At 30.9% G+C, this 20941-nt stretch overlaps 1 protein-coding gene across 3 annotated transcripts in view; it reads left to right on the plus strand.

The window, feature by feature from the left end:
• The first annotated feature begins 492 nt into the window (after window positions 1-492).
• Window positions 493-20941, plus strand: part of LOC105782367 (vacuolar cation/proton exchanger 5) — a 28758-nt gene continuing 8309 nt past the window's right edge. For 2 of the 3 annotated variants that reach the window (XM_052631797.1, XM_052631794.1), the window contains exon 1: window positions 495-1149. The gene's annotated coding sequence lies outside the window, so the exon portion shown is untranslated. Of the gene's footprint in view, window positions 1150-20941 lie in introns of all 3 variants that reach the window. The other variant, XM_052631799.1, reaches the window with a different exon arrangement.

A 20941-nucleotide genomic window follows, 5' to 3' on the forward strand; every position in this document is an offset into this window, starting at 1 on the left:
TCCTATCAAATACCATAAAACAATAACAAAATTAATTTAGTTTTTATATTTTTATTTTTTAAATTTCAATTTATAATTTTAATTGTTAATAATATTAATTTTTTAAAAATTTGTTGGTGTAATATTTTGAAATAAATAAAAAATATTCACTTAGTGATATCGTAACTAAAAAAATAATGTTATAATGAATCATAATTTAATAAAATAATGATGTTGGCCCGAATATTAAAATATAAAAAGTTAAGAAATTAAATTCTAAAAAATATAAATATAAAAACTAAATTTGAAATTTATAATTAAAATTAAAAATAAATTATTGTGGATAAAGGAACAAGTTTCTGAGACTTTTCTGGCACATCAAAAATCATTCTACACAAAGAACTAATTGATTTGATAAATATGGCCAAGAGCAAAATCGTGACTTTGATTTGGCTGTCTCTTTGAAGGGTTGTATATGGGGGGTCAAGTTTTATGCTGGCCACCCGTCACAACATGTTAAAGGCACTACCAACCTAGCAGTAACTTGGCCACCTGATTACCGTCACTGATGCATACAAATACAATCCAAACAGCCCTTTTCAACACAATAACCGCTCCTTTACCTCACTCATCAATCTCGGAGCACCTTCAATTCCAAAAACCCTTCAACAGATTAGACAGCCAAATCAAAGTCACGATTTTGCTGAGTCCCAACATAACTCAGTAAAGACCAAGCAACTTTATCTATCAATCGACCCTACCTCCATGGAAGTATTCTCAAGCATTCCTATACCCATATTTTCTTTGTTTCCCTCCTTACCGTCTTCGTTTTTATTCAATTATTATCTTCATCAGGCTTTGACATTGAGGCCCAATGCATTGAGCGGGAATTGTAGCCATAACAATAGAGCAAATGAGTTTAGCAGATGAGGTCCCATCATCAGCCTTTGTATTCCATTATATAGTAGACCCCAGAGGGGGTGGCTGCAAGCTAGGAAGAAACTAGAAGCCAAGAGAGAGTGATTAAAAGAAAAAAAGAGAGGAGAGAAGAAAAGGCAGGAGAGGAAGAGATAAAGCCTAAAAGAGAGAGAGGAAAATAGCAAGGAAGCAGCCACTACCAAAACAAAAAAGACAAGGAAGGAAGACGTTCAAGAAAGGAGAAAGGAGAAGGTATGGAATATGTACTTTCTTACTTACCTTGTTTTACTCGTGATGGTCTTACTTTGCCGGTCAACATGACGTACTCACAATTAGGGATTCTGGGGTCTTATATATTTTGGATCTGGTAGTGCTGATATGGCCCTCGCTTGTTATTTTGATTTGACATGCATGGTCATAGTTTCTTTTCGGCATGGATGTATAAAAGCATGTGCCTTCTTCCTGCAAACCTACTTAGCTTAGGGTCTGTTTGATTGACGTAATTGATTTTCTGAAAAATTATTTCCAACTTTTCCAGCGTTTGATTGACAGAAAACATTTTCTATTTGAAAAATGAACTCCAAAACAAGGGAAATGGGTTACATGTTAGGGAAAATGTCTTACCCTTTCAATTTCCGTAAGACATTTTCCGTGCTCTCCTCTCTATCGCCTCCTTCATTCCTTCCTTCATTCCCGTGAAAATTGCTTCATTTATCGATTTTCCAAGAACTTGTTTTTTAATTATTCAATACTTATTTTTTAACACAATTACAAATAATTTATTTGATATTAGTTTTTTAATTTATAACGATTAATATTGTAGCTTAATAATTGAGTATTATTATAAATAAATCATTACAATATATGTAAAAACAATTTAAAATATAAAAATTTATTAATACATATTAATATATGCAAAAACTACTTTTCCGGAAAATATTTTCAGAAAATCTGCCAAATAGCAAAAAATATTTTACACAGATTCAATCAAACACCAAAAAATATTTTCCAGTAAATCATTTTACAGAAAAGTAAAACATTTTCCAAAAATCATTTTACGGAAAATATTTTACTGGCAATCAAACTGACCCTTATTCGCCTTTGGTATGAAAATGTTTCTTGGTTTTTTTTTTAGGTTACGTTGCCTTCCTACTTCCCTTTTCTTTTTGTTTTTATGGAAGAATCCTCTCTTTCAAACATGGAAAATGGGTATTATGTATGGTGGCACGTGCTGTAACATATATAGTCACATTCTCTTGGATTATAGGATAACAGAAATAAATTTCTTCTGCCCCACATTGTTAAAGTATGGTGGCACGTTCTGTAACAAATATCCTTAAAGTATTGGAAAATTATAATAACTTTTATTTTGATAAGTATTCACAAATTTATCTCTTACTAATATAAAATTTAAATTTATAATAATTAAATTTTTAGAATTAGGATTAAATTGAGATTATTTGTAAAATTTGAGAATTACTTTTTAAAATTATGACTAAATTGATATAATATGTAAAAGTTGAAGGCTAAATTTATTATTATACCATTTTTTAATTGTCACTTGCCGTTTGTGATTTTAATGGAGTGACTAAAATAAACATGGGTGTTCAAAATGCAAACTATTTATTTTAGATGCATAAAATAAAAATTGTTTTATAGTTGAGTGATTATCTGATAGTTTACTTTATTCTAAACAAAATTAAAATTTAAACTTAAAATTTTTATAACATGATATAATATAAACACAAATAAAATAAAATTTAAAATATTTTTCATTAAATAATAATTAATTTTTATCTATTTATCATTTCCACAATTTTTTATGGAAGAAAAAAAATCTATAAAACACTTCAACCTAAACACACACCCACGCTTTAAAGACAATTATGAAGACAAAACCTTTGAAGTCCACAGAGCACCAAAGTACTGTAGCAATATAGCTCCGTAAATGCCAAAATATCAAAAGCAGAGCACGCCATTGCAATAAAACAAGGGAGAACACCCCTACGATTTTCATAATATTTTCAATGATGAAGCTCTTAATCTCCCCGGTATAGCCCAGCACATCATAGCAAAAGCTTCCTTTACACAGCCGAAAATTATTTCATAGCCACAACTTTCAATTGAATTATAAAATCATGAGATTCCTTATTGGTTAGAATTCAATCCATATAACCGAGCAAACATACCCTGAACAAGCAGCTTACTAAAACTAGAAAGACCAAGCAAAACAAGCACCCTAAATCAGCAAAAGTACATAGAACAAAAGAATACCCCTACAGCCTGCAATATTATCTCTGCCACGAAAAGCTCCACCAACGTTAGCTCCTTGTTGATACAATGATACAATAACGGAGAAGTACAGAATAGGATGTGATGGTATCGGTGGAGGCCGATTCACCTAGTCGGGGCGTAAAGCCAAAGATTACAAAATGTGAAAGTGGAGAAAGTCTGAAGGTTGAATGCGAAGGCAAATTGGCAGAGTACAGGCTAGTGTGCTTGAGAGTTCATCCCCTTCATCATCATCTTTGAGGTTATTTATAGGCAAGATCCCGTGTAGGATGGCATTAGCATGTTAGTCCTGTAATCAAGCCATTATTGCAAGATGCATGGGTTAGATGTTTTCAATGGGATGAAAATGTATTCTGTCATTCAATCTGATTTAGAGGTACAGAGCAATTGAACCCACGTAAGATTTGATGACCAAACAGATCACGTTCCTAACAGAAGGTCGAGTGCTTGAAGGGACAAATGGTTGGTTTCCTTTAATGGTTACCTTTCATTTGTTTGGGTGGCTAGAACGTGCCTTCTCTTGGCGACCTTCAAATTTGCATCGGGAGAGGAGTGTCTCTCGAGTAGCCTTCTAAATTGCTACATGTCCTCATTTGTGGAGGGGGTATAACACTCCTCAACCTCCTAAAGTTTTAAGTTCAATTTCATTGCTTCGATATGAGCTAACTCTTCGGTGACTTCTTGCTCATGACCATCGACTTTCAGCCTCAACAACTTCCTGAACTCCCACACTTCCTTTGTTTCCTTCCAAATTACTTTTCTTTTCCTCGACTACTAAAATCAAAGTTAGAAAGTGACTCATTTGTGAACTTAGATGAATGTACCTGAGAGGTCTCTCTATTATAGGACCTAATCAAATTATTCCCTTTACTATTAAAGTTGGCATTTTCTATTGGAAAAATATTATTTACTATTTAGCAGAGTTAACATTTTTAAAGTTTATATAATTTTGTAAATGAAATCTTTTGTTTGGAATTGAACTGCAATTTATTTTAAAAAAAAATTAAGACATTTTTTATAGGGTAAATGTTAACTCTCTAACAATTTGGGCTTATTTGATTTTTTAATACTATAGGCATTAAATTGGTCCAATTAAAAATAAAAGAACTAGTTTGATCCATTCCCTATAACACAAGGACCTCCTAAGTACTTTAGCCCGTCAACTTACCACCATACGAAGTATGGCTTAGGAAATTTGTTTTGAGTAAACTACACTAATTATTTGTAAACTTTGTTTAAAATTATATTTTGGTCATCTAACTTTCAAAAGTTACATAACAGTCACTAACATTATCAAATTGTTACATTTTTGTCACTCAATTGTTAATTTCGTGAAAAAGTAAGGTTGCACATTAGTTCAAAGGATTAATAGATAATTTGGTCCCTAAGCTATAGTTAAAAATTATTTTAATATTTTTAAAATTTTCTTAACAATAATTGTAAATTTTTTAAAAAATTCTTAGATTAAAATTATTAAAAAATCTGTAAAAACATTTAAAAAATCATATTTTTAAATATAAAATATTTAAATATGTATAAATCTAAAATTTCTTAAAATTAAAACTACAATTTTCTAACTAACATTTCTTGCAAATATTTAATATATAAAAATCTTAAATTTTCAAATTAAATTTCATTTGCTTTCCATCATTGATCAACACCTTCAATCACATTAACAACTTCATGTTGTTTTACTGAGAAATTGCTTTTCAAAATATATTTTATTTTATTTTATTCTCAAAGCCCTAGCAAAATATATTAATGCAATATTCAAATTTCACTATTAAATTGATTATTGATGCTCAAGTTTTCAAGAAAAATCTAGGCTTGCAAAATCGTTTTCATTTTTGAGAATCGTAAAATTTTTACCATCAATAGCCTATTTGCAAGATTTTCTTAATAGTTATGAAAAAAAAAAGAAAGGAGAAAATAATTAAGTAAAAATAGGGCAAGAGTGAAAACAAAATGTTTTGTTATATTGTCTGAGTTCTTTGGTAAGTTTCAATTTGATCGAAATTTAGGTTTTCTTTTTCCTTTTAACTTATAATACAAAATACCCTACTTCTTTTCTAAACTCATAATTTCTTTTTTTGTAACTCCCGTTATTAGATTGATGGGGTTTTTGAGTAACTTTCCGTTTTGGAATTTTTAAATTTATAATGCATAATGCTCTTATTCTTCTTCTCCAAACCCACCATTTCTTTCTCAAATTTCAAGTTGAGATTTTACTTTCGATTATAAATAAAAACATATATACATTATTTTTAATGATTTGGGAAGAGTAAAGCCGACGTCGATCTGCATGAAAAAAGAGAGCAAAGAAAGATGAAAATGAAGATAGCATAAAACAAGAAAGGAAATGAAAAAAAAGAGTGAGATCAAAGTTGATGGTTATATTTTTTTTTGAAAGTTTAAATATTGATTTTTTATGAGATTAGATGTGGAAAAATTAGCTACAAAATTCTTGGTTTTTGTTTGCTGCAATTGAATTTTATATTTATTTTTAAGACTTTTTTAAAATTTTTACGATTATTATTAAGAAAATTTTAAAAATATCAAAACAATTTTTTAATTATAGCACAGGCATCAAATTAATTGTATAAAGTCTTTGAATTAAAGTGCAACTTTACTTTTTAATGAAAGCTAACAACTGTGTGAAAGAAATGTAATAATTTGATAATATTAATGACTATTATGTTATTTTTGAAAGTTGAATAACCGAAATGTGATTTTAAACAAAATTTAAAGATCAATTTGTATAGTCCTTGGTTTATGTTTCTTTTTTTATTATAAAGGCAAGTTTTATTGTTAATATAGCATTTTCTTTTGCATCGATGCACATGGCTTGATTATCTCTCTTTCTTACCTTTCTAGTATTTGAATGGAACATTTAAGAATTCAAGATGAACAACAATTGAGAGGAAAATAAGGTGAAAGAGAAATAGGCCTAGTTTTATTATTGATAGTTAGCTCTAATATCTAAAAAGAAAAGAAAAGCTATTTATTTACAATAATATTGATGGAATCCGTTGAGTAATTCACACTAACAAAATACTACTCATCCTTGTCCATACTTGATTTCAACCGTATACTAAGAATATACCCCTAACAACACTTATAGACACTTACCAATACTCAAAACATACTCTTAACCATCAACAATATATTTATTGAGTTACACTCACCTATATAGTGATATTCTATGATTCACCCAACTTGCCATATCTCTACAATCTTCTCCTTCTAATATGTTCTCTATCCCTACAAACCATGAAAATAACTCTGCCAATCTAATTACAAGTTAAGACTCAAATCTAGGATCTAGGATCTCATGTTTTAATAAAGTTTAGGTGGTAGCTATATTTATCAATTTGATGTACTTTGTATGTTAAATAGAGTTTAGGTGGCAACATATTTATTAGAAAATAATGGATATTTTGGAACTTTGAGGCATATTATTTTATTGATAAAATTGAAGGTTTTAATAATAAATTATGAATTTATATTCTATATAATATGCTCAAAATTGTTAAGTGATGAATGATAAATTGATGCTCAAATTAAACAATAGTTCTGTCTTTTAATGAACAATTGTATCTTTTGAACAATTGTATCTCTTGGTGAACAAATTCATTACTTTCGATTTAATATTGCATCTTTTCATTGTGTCTGTTCACTTATATCTATTAACTTTTCAACAAAACTCTTCATAAATCAATCTAGATCTCTTCATTCGTTTCCTTTCCTCTATATAAAGCCAAGTTAAAAGACTTCCAAAATATACCATCAAAAACCATCATTATAAAAAATTCCTTCTAAATTCATTCCTCCTAGTGATAGAGAAAGGTAAGATTGTGTTCGATTGATCACTGTTGTTGTGCTACTACTGTGATTGTTTGTTGTTGTATCTTGGGAGACAGACATCCAACGTTACTCAAAACACCGAGGAGAGGTCGAATTTGTCTTAAGGAAACTGTTCATATAGGCCTTAACAAAATTCTTTTCTAATTTTTAACTTTGTCCGATTACAAGTATTCTATTGTGTTACTGCTACTGTATTGTGTTGCATTATTATTGTTACTGACATATTAATACTACATACGATATTATATTTTTCATACAATCTTTACTATGCTAAATGATACTTATATTGGCAATTGTTACATTAGTTGTGTGTCACGGGCCTGAATTTTAATTGAGCTAATCATGTGATCTTAGGTGGTGAATTTGCTTCAAATTACTTAAGTCATCTTATACCCTCAAAGTTAAGAATCCTAAATAATTTTCTAAAGCGTTGAAGGTAGAAAGCTATTACGCGAAACAAGCAAGAAGGTAAGAAAATTCAAGAAAGCTTTTAAAGTAAATGTTTTCAATTTGAGTACTCAATGGTAAATGATACAAATGAGGCTGGGGAGGCCTTTATTTATAGCTAAGCCCCCATTAGAACAACCGCACAAATTAAATTACATCAACGACTTAGATTCAAACTCTTTATTATCTTTATCCTTAGATTTCAAATTAACCTAGTAAATTACAATTTATTGAACTATATTACTCAACCAACAAGTTTCAAGTAGACAAGTCTTTTAAAATATTCCAAGAATTGGACCAATCTTTTTGCATTAAGTAAGTCCAATTTATTCAAATGATTACCTTTATCTATTATGCACGTCTTGGTCATGCACCTTTGTGCATAGGCCGTGAGAGATGCATGTAACTTTTGGTAAAGATAGTTGGATTTACATTGACCATATATTTTTTTTGTTAGTAAAATTTATAATGACGTTGTTGGAAATTGTAGATTGCAAATTCATAATTATTCATGAGCACTTATTAGAAAGTGATGATTTATTCAAAGGATACATTTGATTCCGTGAGACATGTTTTTCTAAGAAGTATGTCCAATGGAAATCAAATGTAAAGGTTGTGACTCTTCAAAATAGTGTCCATTGAATATGTATAAATAGAGGGTCTATGGTGCTAAAAAATACAATTACAATCAATCTTATTTTCAGCAATTAGAGTAAAAGTTAAGGAATTCCTCGATTTTGCTAATCAAAGGAAATTTAAAAGTTTCGTTGTATCATGGGAGGAACTTTGCCTTAACCTTCTAGCAACTATGTGTAGGGGGCAAATAGTTTTCTTTAGAAAGCGTCACCCGCTCCTCGAGGTCTATTGTTTAATTCAATATCGTCTCTGAATCTATCTTCTCCACTCAATATTTTCCAACAATTAAGGAGAACTATTTTGGAGATGGCGATGGAGGCTACCACCGCATTCAAAGTGATGAACCAAGAGTTTGTAAAACTTGACCGATATGATGGTTTAAACTTTCATCGCTGAAAGGACAATATGTTGTTTCTTATTACTTTCTTAAATGTGACAAACGTTCTGGATCCAAACCTACAACCCGTAGAAGTTACCACCTCCAATGCAAACCTCGAGGAAATTAGAAAAGTGGCCAAACTCAAGAAGAAGCACGAAGAAGACAATTTCACATGTCGATGACACATCCCCAACACCTTGTTTGATTGATTGTATGATCTTTACATGTCGATGCAATCCCCGGTAGAAATATGGAAAGCTCTTGAAGAGAAATATAACACTGAGAGATAAGTTACTGATAAATTTTTAATGATGAAGTATTTCGAATGCAAAATGCTCGATAATATCCCAATCATGGATCAAGTCCATGAATTACAAGTCATTGTAAGTAGGCTTCGTGACTTGAAAGTTGTTATTCCAGAATTTTTACAAGTTGGGCAATCATCTCGAAGTTGCCTTCGTCTTGGAACAATCATCGGAAGGAACTTTTGCATAGGGTAAAGGATTCACTGTGGAGAAAATACTTAGGTATTTACGTATTGAAGAGGAAACTCAGAAACGTGATGTGGTGTATCTCCCCCAAAGTTCTAAAGTGAACCATGTGAGCGAGTCTAAGAACTTTCAAAATGGTAAGCGAAAGGCCACATCCGAGACCAAGGACGTGCAAGACAAGAAGAATAAATTTCACAATTTTTATCATTGTAATAAGAAAGGACACTATATTAAGGATTGCAAACTTCTCAAAAAGAAGCAAAATGCCACAACTTCCAAAGCCACTACGGTGGAGGACATGGACTTACTGGCCATGGTTATGGAAGGGATCGAGAGTTTGGAGATTGGTATGATTACCAAACTTAACATATTCATGACTGATAAGTCCTGTAATTGGTGGTTCGACTTCGGAGCTACTATTCATGTGTATAATGATTGACAACAATTCAAGAGTTATGAATGACTGGCAAACCGTGAAGTGCTTATGGGCAACTGTCAATCGGTTAAGGTGCTCTGCAAAAGGATGATGGAACTCAACTTAACATTTAGGAATAAATTGACTTTGACCAATGTGTGGCATGTTCCCGATGTGAGAAAGAATTTAGTGTCTGCGAGTCTTTTATGTAACAAGGGGTGCAAGATTATCTTGGAATTCGATAATTTTGTCTTGCTTAAGGGTGATATATATGTAGGAAAAGGATATTGTAATGAGGGTATGTTCAGGTTGAGCATTGATATGAATAAAGTCAATTCTTCTGCTTATATTGTTGAGTCTTATCTTATATGGCATGCGCATTTAGCATATTTTAATTTTAAAATTTTACAATATATGAAAAATAATGATTATATCAATCTAAGTAATGATGAGTTTTTGGATAAATGTGAAATTTGTTTTCAATCAATAATTACCAAGAAGTAATTTCCTAATAAGTGTGAAAGGAATTCGCAAGTGTTAGATTTAATCCAATCGGATGTTTGTGAATTAAATAGAACTCTACCAAGAGGTGGAAAACAATATTTTATCACTTTAATAGACGACTTCTCTAAATTTACTTATGTGTACCTCATGAAAAGTAAAGACAAGGCTTTTGATATGTTTAAACGTTTTAAAAATGAGGTTAAGAATTTTTCTAGTAAGAAAATCAAAGTGCTTCGTAGTGATAGAAGTGGTGAATATTTTTCAAATAAATTTAATGTATCTTGTGAGGAACAAGGTGTGGTACATAATTGTTACACACCTTATACTCTGAAACAAAATGTTTTGACGAAAATAAAGAACCATACTTTAGTGGATATGGTTAACTCGATGTTGTTAAATGCTAAAATTTCATATAATATATGGGGTGAATCATTATTGATTGCGTGTTATATCATTAACAGAAATACCATCAAGAAAATTTAACCATCAAGAAAATTCAAAGTATGAGTTATGGAGGGGTCGGATGCCAAACTTAGATTATTTCAAACTGTGGGGGGTGTTTGGCTTACTATAGAGTTCTTGACCAACGGAGAACAAAGTTAGGACCAAGAGCCATCAAAGGTGCATTCGCTAGATATGCCTAACACTCTAAGGCTTATCGTGTTCTTGACTTAGTGTCAAATACGACAACTGAAACAAGAGATGTTGTATTAATTGAAAACAAGGTTTTTGATGATTCAATAGATTTCGAAAAAGAATATCATCCAATAATCTTAAGTGATCAAACCAAAAGAAGTCTTTGTGACAATAAGGATACAGAGCCGATGAAAAGTCAAAGAGTGAGAAAAGTAAAGGACTTTGGTCCTGATTTTATTTTCTTGCAATCTCTAGCATTTCTTGTTGAGAGAAATAGATAATCTGTAATTAGGAAGATCCTCATAATGTTTAATGTGGATGGTGATCCACAATCCTATGGTGAAGCCATGACTTCTAGGGATGCTGCATTTTGGAAAGAGGTGATCAATGATGAAATGGATTCAATATTGTGCAACAATACATGGATTGTAGTTGATCTTCCACAAGGATCGAAGCCTATTGAGTGTACATGGGTGTTTGAAAAAAAGAATACTCTATCAAGGGGTTCTCCAACCTTTAAGGTTACATTGGTGGCTAAAAGATTTAAGCAAAAGGAAGACCTAGATTATTTTGACACCTATGCACCAGTGGGACGACTTCCATTCGAATTCTTATAGCACTTATATCTATCCATAAGTTACATGTACATCAAATGGAGGTTAAGACGACTTTTTTGAATTGTGATCTCAAAAAGGAAGTCTACATGAAGCAACCAGAAGGTTTTGTGCTTCCTGGGAATGAAGATAATGTGTGTAAGTTGATCAAGTTATTATATGGTTTAAAACAAGCGTCTAAATAGTGGTATGAGAAATTTGACTCGGTTATCTTGTCATATGGTTTTTTACATAATGGTGAGGATAAATGTATTTACACTAACTTTACTGATAGGTACGGTGTATTTATTTGTCTCTATGTAGATGATTTGTTGATTTTTGAGACGAACATGGAAGGTGTTCGCGAGATCAAAGAGTATCTAGCCTCAAATTTTAAGTTGAAGGATCTTAATGAGGTAGATACAATTCTAGGTATAAAGGTGAAAAAGTATGAAAGAGGCTTTGCACTAATCCAATCTCACTATATTGAGAAAGTATTGAAAAAGTTCAAACACTTGAATATCAAGGATTCAAACATTCCATACGATTCGAACTTTAGGTTAAGTAAGAATGATGACAGGGCTATAGCGCAACTTGAGTACGCCAGTGCAATTGGAAGTCTAATGTATGCAATGCATTGCACTAGACCCGATATCACGTTTGCTGTGTGTAAATTGACGATACTTACAAATTGTCCTAGCACTGATCATTGGAAAGGAATTTGTAGGATTTTTGACTATCTTAAAAAAAAAATTTGGGATTATTTTATAGTGATTATCCTGCATACTAAAAGGTTACTCGGATGCAAATTAGATTACAAGTGTAAGTGACAATAAGTCCACATCAGGATGAATTTTTATGATCGGAGGTGGAGCCATTAGTTGGGCCTCTAAGAAACAACTTGTATCTCACATTCAACTATAGAGGCTCAATTTATAGCCTTGGCAGCTACTGGCAAGGAAGCAGAAAGACTAAGAGATCTCTTGCTAGATAAAAAATTGTGGCCACAACGTAGGTTCACCATTTCCGTATATCGTGATAGTGAATCCACCATGTCTTGAGCATACAATAAGGTGTACAATGGAAAGTCTAGACATGTAAGTTTGAGACTTGAGTATGTGAGACAATTCATAAGGGACAGTGTGGTAACTGTTACCTATGTAAAGTCAAATGACAATTTAGCGGATCCATTGACAAAAGGTTTGTCAAGGGGTTTAGTTAAGAGTACCACCACTAAGATGGGATTAAAATCATTCTAATCACGTAATTGATAATGGAAACCCTACCTTGTTCTAGCCAAAAGTTAGTTTCGAGGTTCAAAGGGTAATAACAAGTTATCGAATGACAACGTGCACTAAGAATCAGGATTTAGTGTTTATGTTTTCGGATGATGAGTTTTACGTTTTAATTGATGGACATTAATTTTCATGAAATCCACCTATATGGACATGAAGTGGTGTCGCTTCAATGAGAGTTTCCTTATGGTTTTTTCTTATACATGTTCATGAAATTGGATGAGCACATGACCATAACTGTGCTAAAACAAATAAATCTTACTCTAATACATTACGGTTATGTGTGAAAATTTTCCAATATTAACTTTAAGAAGTGATGGTTTAAGCGACTAGCCACCATTCACTTTGTTGATACTTTGAGGAGTTTGCACTAAATGAAGGTTCAATTTGCAAACACACTTCTTTATGCATAATCGTTGTGTACTTATTTTTTAGAATTAGCAATCTAATGGGGGATTGTTGGAAATTATAAATTGCAAATTCATAATTATTCATGAGCACTTATTAGAAAGTGATGATTTATTCAAAGGATACATTTGATTCCACGAGACATGTTTTTTGAAGAAGTATGTCCAAAGGAAATAAAATATAAAGGGTTGTGACTCTTCAAAATAATGTCCATTGAGTGTATATAAATAGAGGGTCTATGGTGCTTAAAAATACAATTACAATCAATCCTATTTTTAGAAATTAGAGTAAGAGTTAGGGAATTTTAGGGAATTCCTCGATGTTGCTAATAAAAGGAAATTCAAAAGCTTCGCCGTATCTCAGGAGAACCTTTGTCTTAACCCTCTAGAAACTATGTCTGAGGGCAAACAGTCCTTTTTGGCAAGCGTCACCAACACCTTGAAGTCTACTGTTTAATTCAATATTGTCCCAAAATCTATCTTCTCCACTCAATATTTTTCAACAGGAATTACATATAGAAACACACTTAAATAGAATTTTTGTCCGATGATATAAGATTTTTAAACTTATACTGATGTAGTCTTGGTTTTAGTGACAGCCGAGATAAATTGTTTATAGCATCGACATAAGGAATTGAAAGTTTTATCAATTATACATACATTATACATATATAATTTGTAGCAATTCATTTGGTGCCCTAATGAATGACAATGGTGTGGTCGATGTGTAACACCCCTTGTCTGACCCGATCGTCAGGTCCGAGTTACAAAATGCCACATTTGTTGCTGGAGCAACTATTGACAAAATTAAAAAAAAGCATCATTTCTTATAACCATTCATACAATTAATATCAATACAACACTAAATATCAAAAACATTCTTTCCTAGGTTTTAATACAAATATGCGAATGTTTTAATTCAATTTGAGAATAAATAGGGACCTTTTTGTAACTTTTTAAAAAAAAAATTCAAATAAAATACATCTTAAATAAATCATTCAAATATGCAATCATATCATAAACTTCTATATATTATGATACACATTTAAGTCCGAGCCTTAATCAGGACTTACAAAAACTCTTTTGTAGACTTGAGTATGATATAGGACCTATTTTCAAAGTTTTCAAAATTTCAAAGTAGGTATCGATACCCTTGGCAGGCACTTATACCATTTTTAGCTACGATGTTCAAAGAAATTGAAACAAAATCACAAGTATCAATACATGTCATAAGGTATCGATACTCTATGTAAAGAATTAGTACCTTATCACAGTATTGATACCATTTTGAGGTTTAAAGTTTCAAGAAATGATGAAAAATTACTAAGAATCGGTACCCTCCCCCACGGTATCAATACCTAATGTGAAAAATGGCAAATTTGGTACTTAAACATGCTTCAACTCAACCCAAAACTACCCTATACAACTAATGCATAATCATCAACTCCCTTGCACAAAAACCATACTATAACATACCAATTCACATATCAAAATATAACATCATCCAACATCTAACTAACATGCCTCAATTGACACGAATTCACTTTAAATCTACTTGTACCATTACAAGTTGAACAACCTTACATATAGCTATAGTACACCATCATTTCATCAAGCCAATCCAAATCCAAAATGGCCATTCGAATCATTATTTTACCATACCAAAACATACTAAAAACACCATTCAAGTACCACACCAAAATAACACAACATATTGCCAAGGTAACACCATCATACAAACTTCACCATATTTCCATCTTGTAGTTATCATAAATTTCAAACTAATACATTATACCAAGTTAAACTAAATGAACACCTATGTACATGCCACATAACCGAACATAAAATGATTAAAAGACTACTAATTTAAAAGTGGGATAGTGTGAGCTTCTAGATGATCCACAAGACATGCTTGATAATCTACAGGGAAAGGGAAAATAACGGGGTAAGCACTTCAAATGCTTAGTAAGTTCATACAAAATTAACTTAACCTACCTTGATAATTCAACAATTTAGAAATTTAAAGACATATTGAAACTAAGCACAAAAATCTTTTGTCATCCTGTTACTTTCATATGTACATCAATAAAACAATCAATAGGTTAGTTTGCTTACACATCAAACACTTATAATGCAAATCACATATACATATTCAATTCATAAACATATATAATTAAATTTTTATTCATATCACTTTCAAATCATGCTTGTTTTCCATCATAACAATTTAATACATGCTCGATCTTTTTAACCACTTCATTTCCGTTTAATTACCATTTTCATTTCTATTTTCGCCTGGAGAACTAAAGTAAATTGGACTCGGATACATGGTTAACTACACCACACTAGAGAGCACGTAGTGCTAAGCAAAGAGCACTGAAGTATTGAACAAAAAGCGCCGAAGTGCTGAACATGTACAAGTGCACAAATAACCTTATTGACATGCCAACAACATCCTAATCGCTTACTACGTTTACATAGGATTTAATACTATATTTATACTATTTCAAACCATGTAGCAGTATATACATGTCATACAATCCTATAAGCATTCCATGTCCATTTTGGTACCATGTACCTATTTATAAATACCATAGACTTCATACTTTGTAATTTAGTCCAATTGATGCCAAAATCACTAATTTCACATATATATCAACTAGTAAACAACATAAATACAATTCAATAATAACATAAAACAAAACAACAAGTTCCAAATGAACTTACGACAAAAATAACAATAAACAAGGTGTCGGGGACTAATTTGTAATTTTTCTTTTTCCTCGATTATTCTCCGGTTGATTCAATTCTCGATCTATAATAATTTATTTCAATTTATCAATCCTAAACATCTTATAATATCTTATTATAAAATGTATCAATTCAATTTCATTTTTCAATGTCTCCTAAAATATTGCATTTGATTCAATTTAGTTCTTAAAACCGAAATTACCATAACTTTAAAATTTGAGCTTCAATTTCAAAATCGATCTCAATTTCATCCTTTTACAATGCTCTATTAACTAATATTACAATAAATTCATACCAATTTTAAAATATTTACACTTTAGTCCCTATATTCAAAAACTAGCAATTAAACTTTACTAACTAGTCTTTTTTCATATCTAAGCTTAAAATCTAACTAATTAACACCAATTTCATCAAGCATTCATCAATGGAAGCATTCATTATTTGCATTGAAATCAGGAGTAGTATTGCCTCCGAAGTGCTAATTCAACAAAAGTTAGAAATGACCATTCAAGAAAGAGCTCTAAATTTATATCCAACATTATGCGAAGTAGATGGTTTAACTGAGGATGAGCGCTATCGCGCATTGAGCAAAATTCCAGATCATCCAACGCAAATGCTCATTTTCTTTAGTTTACCTTCTTCTGTACGATTGGAATGGGTCAGAAGATTTCTTGCTGACCATTAAAATCGTGCTTGTGTTGATGATATTTTGGTAACTTTTTGTGTTTGTAATATTTGGATGGTATAATGACTTGATAGAATGTCATTACAATGTTGTAACTTTTGATGTTGTAAAATTTTATAAAATATGGATTATGACATATAAACTAATGAAATAATGTAACATTTTGTTAATATATGAATATTATGTTCGGATGTGAAATATAATTCTCAAGTTATTTATTACTTCTAATATTTTGATTTTTATTGTAGAATAATTAAATTATTTATTTCACTAATGATATTTTAGCACATTAAATATGTATTGCAATTTAAAAATAATAAAGTAGATTATATATTATTTTTATAGTATTATATATTATGATTTTTAATTCATATAATAATTATATTAAGAATTTTATTAAATTATATATTATTTTATTAAATTATATTTAATAATAATTATGTTAAAATATGGTTAAATTATTTATTATTTTATTAAATTATTTTAATAATAATCTTATTAAAATTTAATAACAATAACAATAATCATCTACCTAAAAAAATTCTACTAAGGGTATTCTAGTCATTTTAGTTTTTTTCCTTATGCTATTACAACATCATTCCATTCAACCAAACACAAGAATACTATTATAGTTCTATTCCATTACATTCAACCAAACAATTGAATTACTGATTGTAGCTCTATTCAATTACAGCCCTATTTAATTACAGCCTTATTCCATTAGAGTGAACCAAATGTACCCTTAAAAGCCAAGGCACAGCGTGCACGACAAAGTCAAGAAACAATGGAAAAAAAGTAAATTTTTTACTAGACCCTGTACTTTACTTAAATTATGGATTTAATACCTGTATTTTAGTTTTACCAATTTTAGTCTTTGTATTTTTCGAATCGATCAATTTTAGTCTCTATACTTTTCGAATTGGGTACCTATGTGGTCACCTAACTTTTGAATATGTTTTATTTTGATTTCCCAACTTTAAAAACTTTTAATTTCATCCCTAATGTTTTCAATATTTAAAATTTTAGTCACACATCGTTAAATACTTAACAAAAAGTGATGTAAGCCTTTTCTTATTGGCCTAATAATAATTTTAGCCCTCTAGTATTTACACATTTTATCAATTTAATCCTAAATCTAAAAATTCAACAAATTTAGCCCTCAATGTTTACAAAATTTGTCATTTAATTCTAATTCTAAAAGTTTAAAAAATATTAAAAAAATTCATTTTTGGATTAAAAATGATAAAAATGATTTAAAAAATCTAAAATGCATAAATAAATTATATAAAAGCCAAAACATTAAGAGCTAAATTTGTTATCAAGCTAATAAAAAGGGCTCATGTCATCTTTCAAAGCTTAATCAACAACTTTATCCTTTCCCTTTCCTCTACTTGCTCCAACACCCTCCATTACATTCTCTAATAATTCATGCAAATCCATAATTAATCCATAATTAACATCATGAATTTAGCAATTAATGGTCACTTAATGACCACTCAAACAAATGGTGTCATGGAATGCAAGGCTTCCTAATAACCCTTCGGACCCATTATTCGAAATTCTTATATATTTCAATTCTCTTGATCGAATTGAAATCCGATTCCACAATTTTTCTTTAACGACTTCAAATTATCATTGAATACCAATTAATTCTAAAATTTTCATCTTTTACAATTAGGTCTCGACTTATACAACAAAAACTTATTTAACAATTACTTAAATTAATTTAATCACAATTTCACCCACTTTACCATTAACTTGTTTTTCACCTAACTTAAACTTAATCAACTAAGTAATTCAAAATTTTCGCTCAATCCCTTTACTCCTTTCAATGGTAACTTGTATCAACTTTAACAATTGAACAATCAAACTTATGGGTCAACTTTACTAAGCTAAATAGATTAGAAATCTGTGAAAATTTTAAAAGAAAATTTTGAGTACCTTCATTGATTTTGGCCAACTATGGAGGATGAGCTCAATCCATTTCCTCTCCTCTACTTTTGGCTACGGAGAAAGATGATAGAAAATGTTATCATCTCTCCACTATCACATATATTATTATTTTTAACGGTGTAACGGTAAGATGACGTGGAACGTTAAATCATCATTTCAAACGAAAATTTTAGGTTAAATTATACAATTGGTCCCTATATTTTTTCATTTTATGCAATTTAATAATTTTCTTTTATGTTCTTTTAATTTTCTTTTTTTCTTTATTTTCCATTCGCTTCTACTTCTCCCTCTATCTTCCTCCCTTCTCCATTTCTTTTAGTGTAATTTTTCTATGTTTTCCATTTCTTTTAACATAACTTTTTTATGTTTTTGAAACAAGAAAAGGTCAAAGTTGAAACCAAAGTAAAACTTGCCTCGTACATTCTCACTCCACAATTACAAATCATCATCATCCATTGTCGCTTTGACAGACCAATTCGAATATCTCAATAACTTAGTCCACAAGGTCACCTCACTCGAAAACCTCGTTAGTCGTGACTTATGACGGTCCACCCTAAAAAAAGTTTCTTGAGCCCATTCCCTCAATCTCCTAACCAACCTCCATAACCACCTTATCTACCTTACCTACAACTTTTCGCCCTCTCGAAACTACGTTATTTCATAGATTCTTTAAATGAGCTCGACACTCTCAATGACTAAAATTACCACCATACGAAACTTACCCTCAGCTTTACCTAGACTAGTTAGGTTCCATGCTTCCTTTCTCTCTCCGATTTATCCATGCTCGACTTCCAATCAAGCTTGCTTGGGAATATCTAAGAAGGTTTAGATCAGTTTTATCGTTTGCTTAATTTTATTCGTCTGAAAATAAAAGAAAATGAAATGAATAATATACACGAATTTGCCAAAATTTGGAAAAGGAAAAAATGTTTTGAATATAAAGAATTCAATTTATGTTTAGATTTGACTAAAGATATGGTTTTTTATATTGATTAGTTAGATCTAGATTTAGTTTCAAAATTAGGTTATATTCAAATCGAGATTTGATTAAAAATGATTATTTGGTTTTGAGTGAAATTCAATTTAGGAATAATGTGAAATAAACAAGGACTTGGTTTATTTAGTGGGCAAAGATTATGCTTTTGCAGTGAAGAATATGAGATGAGAGAAAAAGAAAGGGGAAGAAAAAGGAAAGGAAAAAAGAGAAATAAAAAGAAAAATTAAATTTTAAAAAAATAAAAGTATAGGGACTAGTTATGCAATTTCACCCAAAATTTTAGTTTGATATGATGGAATAAAAGGCCGCGTTAGATTGTCGTTACACCATTAACAACACTTAACAACTCAATGGCTAAAATGTAACAAAACTATAATTTAAGTGACTAAAACGTAATATTTTAAACATAAGTGACTAAAATGTAACCAGAGGCAAACAAAAGTGACTATTTTGGTAGTTTACCCATAATGTTTTGTTTAATGTAATGGGATAATAATGATATTACTTAATGGCCATTATCTTATTAATTTATTTATTTTTGGTAAGGAAAACAAATATAATAATCTAACTACATAAGATATCTTTGAGCAAGACTATCACTTGCTTGAACATTAGAAGACGGTGCAATCACCTCCCTTGGAATCTCCTTAAATATCTTCAGGCCATGATTTATATCAAAGGGTAGCTTGGCTAAACAATTAACAACTTTATTAAAATCTCTAGGAAAATGTTGTATGGTCAAAAATTTTGCATTCGCTAGAAGGAGATGGATATGTCTAATAAGAGCATAATTTGAACTCGACAATGAAGAGTCTTGAATGATCTTGATCGCTTCCAAGCTATCTATTTGGATCATTACACTCTTATATCAACTGTCTTGAATGAGGGTTAATCCATCGAAAATAGCCCACAATTCAGCATCAAGAACTGAACATTTGCCCAAACATCTGTTGTATCCCATAATCCACTCCTTTTTCCTGTTTCTTATGGCTCCCCCCATTGCAGCATTTCTAGAAGCAATCTGGACCTCTCTATCAGTGTAAAGGTTAATCCAGTTCTCTGGAATATAAGTAGTTGAATTTGTTTCTTTATGGCTAGACACATTCTTCTTGTGAAAAGACACAAATTATTTTACCCAAATATATGATATTTTAACTATCTCATATGTATTCTATAAGACTCCCTGAAAAAGAAAAAGGTTCCTATTCTTCCATATTTGCCAGATAAGTAAACCAAATAAACAAGACCAATTTACCTCATTAGTTACTGATTTAGCGAGATTCTGCAAATTAGATTTTAGCCACTGAATAAGGCCACCTGTAAAGAGAAACCCATTAGTTCCATCTGGTAGGACATGTGTCCAAATTTATTTAGCTGCCGGACAATTTCTGAGAACATGCAATATGTCTTCAGAATGATGATTATATATACCAAAAAAGCTATCATATCCTATACCCCTTTTAACACACCAAATTCCACATCACATCCTTTGTATTCCACGATCTCCCTCGAATGTGAGAATACGATTTTTGAGAGAGAAAATACCATTTAAAGTATAAGCCCAACTAATCCTATCAGAACTTGCAGAAGGACGGGGTGGGGAAATACCCACAATGTGTCTAATTATATCATTAGGTAACCAAAGACTTAAAAGATCCAAAATCCAAGATCCCTCTTCAGTGGTCATATCACGGAGAAG

The sequence above is a fragment of the Gossypium raimondii genome, chromosome 1 (assembly GCF_025698545.1).
Source record: "Gossypium raimondii isolate GPD5lz chromosome 1, ASM2569854v1, whole genome shotgun sequence".
NCBI classification, from domain to species: domain Eukaryota; kingdom Viridiplantae; phylum Streptophyta; class Magnoliopsida; order Malvales; family Malvaceae; genus Gossypium; species Gossypium raimondii.